We start from the raw sequence: 8,675 nt of genomic DNA, 5'->3' as shown, positions 1-8,675 counted from the left end.
TGGTTTTGACACGAGGACAGACTGGTCCTGCAGGACAGAGACAACGCTCACTTGTCCAGATGAAGAGAGGAGACCAACATGAAAGAGTGAACGCATGAAATGAAGGGATGAACTAGAGCTACACTCGGACCTTCACTAGACGCCACGTTTACTAGCGAGATAGCCGTTAGCTCATACCCGACGCCAGCTACGTCGCAACGTCGCCATGTGAAACACTGAGCGGGGAGCGTCTCCATGGCAACAGTTCTCCTTTGATCTCTTTGAGGTGCCTCTCCCGTCCGCTTTTTATGGGAAATTTCTCCGCAGCTTTTTGCGGTTAGCCGCTGAAGTCCCAGAGTTTCACAGCTTGTTCCTTGGATTGTGACAAAACATGCATACGTTTACCGTCTGAGCCTAATAAAGTTATGTGATCAAAATACAACACATTTGAATGGAGCGTTGAAGCCATGCAAAGAAAAGACGGTGCGCTAAGCGATTGTGGTCCCAATCTGTTTGAACCTTCGGGTTATAAACCTGCAGGCTCAATGTGTTTTTGGGGGGATTGAAGTTATTTGTGGTCGACACAGATCTACTCGGCACAATCCACTGCTGATGAGGCGTAGCAGCGCGGCGGCGGCGGCGGCGGTGCCTTCGGTGGAGTTTAACTTTGGCTGTGACCTGGAGGAAGGTCGCTCCAGAACAACATGACTGAAAACGAATCCATGTCGCTGGAGCCCTCCCCCCCTTCAATCCTGCATGTTTGCAGAATCCTGCACGCATGGAAAGACGAGTACAGCCTCGGAGAAACATCGTCTCGTGGAATTCATTAAAGACAGAAGTTAGGAAAAGAAAAGACGGGAAGATAAAAAAAAAAAAAAAAAAAAGCAGGATGCATTTGAATTCATGTTTGTGCAAAAACTGCTGACGGGCTTCTTCCAGCAGATGTTCCAAAAAAAGCATCGTACCGTTTGATTTTAACAAACGGCTGGTGGCAGAAGGCACCAGTTAACACGGGCACCAGTGAAACCGTAACACCGGACGGCGAAGCACCATGGTGACGATACACATTTTGTCTTTCACGGTTCCGGTTCCGAATTCCAGTTTAATCGTCCGTATCTGTGTTTTTTTATACCCCTGATAGCATCTAGTTCCTCAACTGTCCATACAAATGTCATTTCCTCTCCATTATCATGTTTATAGCCTGTGGATTCGTTGAACTAAAAAAGAAACTCACCACAGCGCCCTCCCATGGCCCGGCATACTAACTACACCGCTTGTTTTATTCAGTTCTGGACTCTTCAAACATGCATTTCCTGCAGAACATGAAAATCCTTTTCTTCTGGAACGTTATGTTGGAGAACGTCTTTCTGAAATTGTTTGTCATTTCCACAGTTTATCGATTAAAATGCTTGTTTTTCCATTGAGTCGATCACGTTTTCCAACCTTTCCTCCATATCAAACTCCAAATGAACCAATATTTTTGAAAAAAAAACCAACAAATTTCAACGTCTCTCAACAAAGTGAATTCCCTAATAAAGTATTTCTATTCTCTTCTGACGTGTTGTTGGTTTCCTGTTGTTGTGGTTGCGTTGTTTCAGCCACATTAACCGTAGACGACGTCGACTTTCTGACCCGAACCGAAGCAGTCATGTGAAAGACGTCGACTGAAATACTGTCTAATCCTCATTATAATTTAAATTGCAGATTTGGAAATGGAAATGTCAGAACGCTCCAACAGTTTCAACAGCCTGAAATCCACCGCAGCCGAGGGAATATCAACACGTCCTTGATCCGAGTCGTCTAAACGATTCAGGCAAGAACATGAAGAGTTTTACTAAAACTTCACATCGTGGAAGATCCAAACTACTGAAACGTGTGATACGACTTTAAACTGGATTAATAAGACAACATTGGGCTTTTTAATCGTCCTCTGTAATAAAACACACAAACACAGAAGAGTCTTGGCATTTAAATTCCCCAAAAAATGGCGAAATGGCTCCATAGCGCCCCCTACATTGTTTCTACATCCGTAGCAGCGACTCCAGGCGACATATGAAAAAAACAACAACAACAAAAAACAAAACTTTTTCCTGAAAATGAGTGGAGAGTTTTCCAGGTCTTGGTTGAATGGTTTTTCACTGCAACACTAATTCTACATGTGGAAATCAGCTTAAATGATAAATTTAAGTATTTTTTTAATCTATATTTTTATTAAAAATATTACAAAATGTATATTATTACAACTGCGTTTCGGTTCCACTGGTGACCGTTAGAAGATGTTAAAATAAGAGAAACGAACTGCACGATGCTTTTTTTTGGTCAATTATCAATTTACTTTTCACGTCAAACAGCCTTTTAATATTATTGCATAAGACTCAACAGACGTAAGTTTCCATTGTGACCGCCGACCTGTGTTTTATTTATTTATTCTATTTATTTAGGCCGTGCAGTTTTCCCCCCCAGTTGGGTTATTTTTATTTACCTCAGGTGGGGAAAATACTACATTGGGCTGTTTTGTCTTGGAATGAACAGGTTCTAAGATGTGATTGGGCTGGAAACTGTCAATCTGACCTGGCAACACTGCGATGGAACGGATTAATCTTCATTATTGTTTGTATTGACAAGCAGGCGACACTGAAAACAAGTGGTGTTTCAAGGATTTGGTGCTGAAGCCAGATTCCAGCACCACGGACAGCTCCTGTGTGTTTCTCTATAATAACTGTTGTTTCTGCTGTGGACATTTTTTAAAAAGCTTAATAATTTAAGGCCTCCTTAAGAGCTCCGCCCATGAATGAGATTTCTGTCGACACAAGGTACTGAATGTTCCACAGCGTAGACATATTCAAGTAGACGCCATGTAGAATTACTGTGGTAGATAATCTGGTACATCGTGTTGAAAATCCAACAAAAAAAAAGCAAATTCCAGAGATCCATAAAGTGTTCAAGTGCATTTAATGAAGAAATATGGTCACATATATGTATTATAATAAAATAAAATAAAATAAAATAAAATAAAATAAAATAAAATAAAATAAAATAAAATATAATATAATATAATATAATATAATATAATATAATATAATGCAATAAAATAAAATAAAATAAAATAAAATAAAATAAAATAAAATAAAATAAAATAAAATATAATATAATATAATATAATATAATATAATATAATATAATGCAATAAAATAAAATAAAATAAAATAAAATATAATATAATATAATATAATATAATATAATATAATATAATATAATATAATATAATATAATATAATATAATATAATGCAATAAAATAAAATAAAATAAAACAAAATAAAATAAAATAAAATAAAATAAAATAAAATAAAATAAAATAAAATAAAATAAAATAAAATAAAATAAAATAAAATAAAATAAAATAAAATAAAATAAAATAAAATAAAATAAAATAAAATAAAATAAAATAAAATAAAATATTTGGACAAAGTCCATCGACTCCATCCCAGATGACAAAACCCCACATTTCCACATCGTCGGAGTAAAAAGTGTCTGAGAGGAGGATTTACCTTTAAACCTCATACTTGCCGGAATATAAAATGCGCAGTAACGTGCAGCTTGACCTGGTTTGACGCTGTGCAGGTTGTTTTAGTGGGTCAGTGGAGCAGCCAGACGTCCAGTTCACCTTGACACTGGCCTCCGGGCGCCACTTCCTGTTTTACAATGCAGATTCATGTGAGAGCGCAGCTGCTGGTCCTGTTCCACTTCACTGCATTCTGAAGGTGTTTCATGCAAAAAAAATAGATAAATAAATAAATAAAAAAGAATGAAACAGAAAAGGTCAGAATTACATAACGGGCACAGAATGTGTGTAACAAGTGAGAATCTACTGTACGTTAACATGAGGTCAGTGCCTGGTTGTGTTTATTTTCTTTTTTTTATCCTCAATACGCAGCGAGTTTAGATAGAATAAGGCTTTAATATTTTTGTTTTGAGGAGCCTGAGGCTCCTTCATTATTACATAATGTTTTCACAATTTATATTAATCAACATTTTTTATTTAAAGTAAAATCAAAATAATTTTTTTTGCATCATCTTTATCATTTTGACCAAAGTCTGTAAGATGAGTTTATTGTGAATGATTCAATTCAACTTTATTTATGTAGCATCAAATACAACACAGTCGTTCTTCTGTGCTTTTAGACAGACTTGCCCCTCCTTGCCCCTCCTTGCCCCTCCTGGCCCCTCCTGGCCCCTCCTTGCCCCTCCTGGCCCCTCCTTGCCCCTCCTTGCCCCTCCTGGCCCCTCCTTGCCCCTCCTTGCCCCTCCTGGCCCCTCCTTGCCCCTCTGAGCTGCTTCAGCCCTTCCTGTCTTCGGGCAAGAATCTTCACCTTAGAGTTTTTAAAACTTGTTTTCTTTCCTCACTTTTACTGTCTATTTGTGTAATAAATCTGTTGTTGTCGTTCCAGTGATTTACCAGTTAAGATACTAGAAGAGATGCTTTCGCCGTCTTTATTTGCTATTTTCATATTTTCATATTTTCATTTTTCACGACACAGAGTGTCAGAGTCACTTCCTACTTTCAGTGTGTCGATGAAACTTCAACCTTTCCGTGCTGTCACATCACGTTTCATCCAGAAAAGTGTGTGTAGCTCCTGCCGGGGGGGGGGGGGGGGGGGTGTTAATACACTGGGGTTTTTTTTAGGGTGGTTTAGCTGAATTTATCTCCTACAGACGATGCTAAAGGTCAGAGGTCAGGACAATTTTTTCCTGGAAGCACTTTGTGCTTTTGAAAAAAAAAAAAAGTTTAGGACGGGAAGTTGTACTGTATGTTTAAGTTTAGGAGCTTTATTTTGAAGGTTGAACGGCAATTTGTACTGCATGTTTAAGTTTAGGAGCTTTATTTTGAAGGTTAAACGGGAATTTGTACAGTATGTTTAAGTATAGGAGCTTTATGTTGACGGTTGAACAAGAACTTGTACTGCATGTTTAAGTTTAGGAGCTTTATTTTGAAGGTTGAACGGGAACTTGTACTGCATGTTTAAGTATAGGAGCTTTATTTTGAAGGTTGAACAAGAACTTGTACTGCATGTTTTAGTTTAGGAGCTTTATTTTGAAGGTTGAACGGGAATTTGTACTGTATGTTTAAATTTAGGAGCTTTATTTTGAAGCTTGAACGCAGCTTGTAGACCAGTTTCATCTCTAACTGAGAGTGTGACACACACACACACACACACACACACACACACACACACACACACCCAGCGGGGGGGGGGGGGGGGGGGGGGGGCAGACCTGCAGGACGCCCGACAGCCCCGATAACAGATGAATCGGCGAGGATCATTAAGAGCCTCACCTGATCACTCACCTGGCAGCAGAGCGTCACTCTGCTGTCACACGGAGTGAATAATACCGGGACATCTGCGAGATAAATCAAGCTCCCATCACCCAGCAGTTATCAGGGGGGGTCAGGGGGGGTGGAGGGAGGGGGGGGTGGAGGGTTACTTTAAATATCCTCGTCCTGAGTGGAATCGAGGCAGATGATTGGAAGCGTTCAAGCTGTTTCTCTCTCGTCGTCTCCACTTAAAATGTCAAACTGGGGGGGTGGAGGAGGAGGAGAGGAGAGGGGGGGGGGGGGGGGTCCTCGAGAGGAGGCCTGAGCCTGAAAGGTCACCGCTTCACTTCAAATTACTCTTAATTGGCTTTTCCACACAGTTTCTGACAGCACGGGGGCCGCTTTTAATTGCCGCAAATGCAAAGTCACAGTCGAGGTATAATCGTTCCTCTCTCTGTGTTTTGACGTGTCACGATGATGAAATAATCAAAAATGAGTCAAATCAACTGAATTGTCTTGCTTTTCTTTCTTTCTTTCTTTTTATTTTCCAAACTCTTCCCAATCATGTCAAGATGTTCTAATTATGTCAACGAGCCACTGAGCCCATCATTCAATGCAATTCACGATGCTCTGGCCGTTTATTATCATTTCTTTTGAATTTCTCATCTTCTTTTCAAAACTGCAATCAAAATAAACGTCTTATTATTCCTGAGGCGGGCACAGTGACCGACTCTACGGCAGGAACTGAGACGGTTTTATTTTTATTTATAAAACAAAAAGTTAAAAATAAGTCTTGTCATAGCAAAAGTATTATAAATTAAAGGGTTCATATTATAATATCCAGCTCAAACACACATACTGTTAATGTTTTGTAGTGGAAGAGCGCCCCCCAGTGGACAGAGTTTATAACACACTTTTATTCCATTCATGCTTGCAAAAAAATTTTCTTAGAGATTGAGGGAACCCTGTGTGTGTGTGTGTGGTGTGTGTGTGTGTGTGTGTGTGTGTGTGTGTGTGTGTGTGTGTGTGTGTGTGTGTGTGTTATCAGCACACTCAGACGGGAGCTCCTCTCTTATCTTCGCCCCTCTCATCTGTGATGCCTTCAATGACAGTAGGACAATCCACCACAATCGCCCGCACGTGATTACCTTTGTCCTTTCTGGTCTTCCGCTGTATTTTGTATTTCTTCATATTGCTCTTCAGTGCACACACACCTTCTCCTGCAGTTCAAATAATCGTGCTGAGTTTATCTTTTACTGCTTTTTTCTACGATAAATATTCTGTAAACACGCTGTCGGAACGGGAACCGTGTGATTCCGAGTTTTTTGGAGCGGTACCTGAACGCCTCAGTGGGCGTGGCCTGCGCTCATGTAACGTGTTGTCCTCTGAGCAGTCGGACCAGAGGAGCTCGTGTCTGATCAGACCTTCTCATATCTGCTCAGTTTTCCCTGAACTGTCTGCACACGGAGGATCCGGTGAGTTGTTTTAATATCAATCATTCACGTGTCTCGTGAAATCACGTCCTCGTGCTGCGGACTCTTCGCCACCACGCCAATCACGAATAATAATAATAATAATAATAATAATGTGTATACGTGCAGAAGTGCTGCAGGTTCGGGGAGTGTGAACATCCTCAGGTTTATTCTCACCTTCACAGCATGAAGTGGTGAGACTTCGTGCTGTGACGTGTGAACACGTGAGGCACTGATTAGATATTGATAAGTGTCGATATTTCAATGTTTTGCTGTGTGACCTGCAGAGAAACGAAACCTACGGCTCAGAACAGCGAGGAGCGTTTGGTTTGTTCACCAGAGGAAAACTTTCACTGCAACTTTACATCGTGTTCCAGCAGTTCAATTCAATTCAGTTCATGTTTGCCACTTGCTATTTTTAATAAGTTGAGTAGAATATAATAGAATAGAACTATGTGATTACTCCCAGAGGGCAATTCTTTATTTATTCGTTATTTATAATCAGTTATAAATTCTTTATTGACCAGTGTGACGTCGATGAGATGAAACAAACACTTTCTGGGCTGCAATATTTTCATCTCCTCGTATATATATATATATATATATATATATATATATATATATATATATATATATATATATATGTGTGTGTGTGTGTGTGTGTGTGTGTGTTTATATATATATATATATATATATATATATATATATGTGTGTGTGTGTGTGTGTGTGTGTGTGTGTATGTGTGTGTGTGTGTATGTATATATATATATATATATATATATATATATATATATATATATATATATATATATATATATATATATATATATATATATATATATATATATATATATATATATATATATATATATATATATATGTATGTCACCCTCATTCACCCTCATTCATTCATTCATGTGAACATATGAGACGATGCTCTGGAGCTTCATCATTTCACCATCAGAACTAATAATAAACATAAAAGAAGCATAAACTCTGAGGACGTGGTATATCTCGGAGTTATATAATCGTATAGTGATGAGCAGCGTTATCCAGATCACATGTTCATCCGCAGCCTGGATGGTTTATTATCTTTTTTTATTTTATTTAAGTTTTTTATAGCGTGTTGGTGACTCAGGTGGATTTCGCTGCTGTCAGCTGGACGTGTGAATAAAACACTCTTCTTCTTCTTCTTCTTCTTCTTCTTCTTCTTCTTCTTCTTCTTCTTCTTCTTCTTCTTCTTCTTCTTCTTCTTCTTCTTCTTCTATTATTATTGTTATTATTATTATTTTTCTTCTTTTTCTTATATTCTTATTATAATTTTTTTCTTATTATTATTGTTGTTCTTCGTCTTCTCCTTCTTCTTTTTCTTCTTCTTCTTCTTCTTCTTCTTCTTCTTCTATTATTATTGTTATTATTATTATTTTTCTTCTTTTTCTTATATTCTTATTTTTTTTTTTCTTATTATTATTGTTGTTCTTCGTCTTCTTCTTCTTCTTCTTCTTCTTCTTCTTCTTCTTCTTCTTCTATTATTATTGTTATTATTATTATTTTTCTTTTTCTTATATTCTTATTATTATTTTTTTCTTATTATTATTGTTGTTCTTCGTCTTCTTCTTCTTCTTCTTCTTATCATTATTATTGTTATTATTATTCTTTTTCTTCTTCTTATTATTATTATTATTATATTATTATTATTCTTTTTCTTATTATTCTTATTATTCTTGTTATTATTCTTATTATATTATTCTTATTATTCTTTTTCTTATTCTTATTATATTATTCTTATTCTTATTCTTATTCTTATTCTTTTTATTATTATTATTATTATATTCTTCTTCTTCTTCTTCTTCTTCTTCTTCTTCTTCTTCTTCTTCTTCTTCTTCTTCTTCTTCTTCTTCTTCTTCTT

The sequence above is a fragment of the Blennius ocellaris genome, assembly GCF_963422515.1.
Source record: "Blennius ocellaris genome assembly, chromosome: 6".
NCBI classification, from domain to species: Eukaryota; Metazoa; Chordata; class Actinopteri; order Blenniiformes; family Blenniidae; genus Blennius; species Blennius ocellaris.
This window is presented reverse-complemented; position numbering follows the sequence as displayed.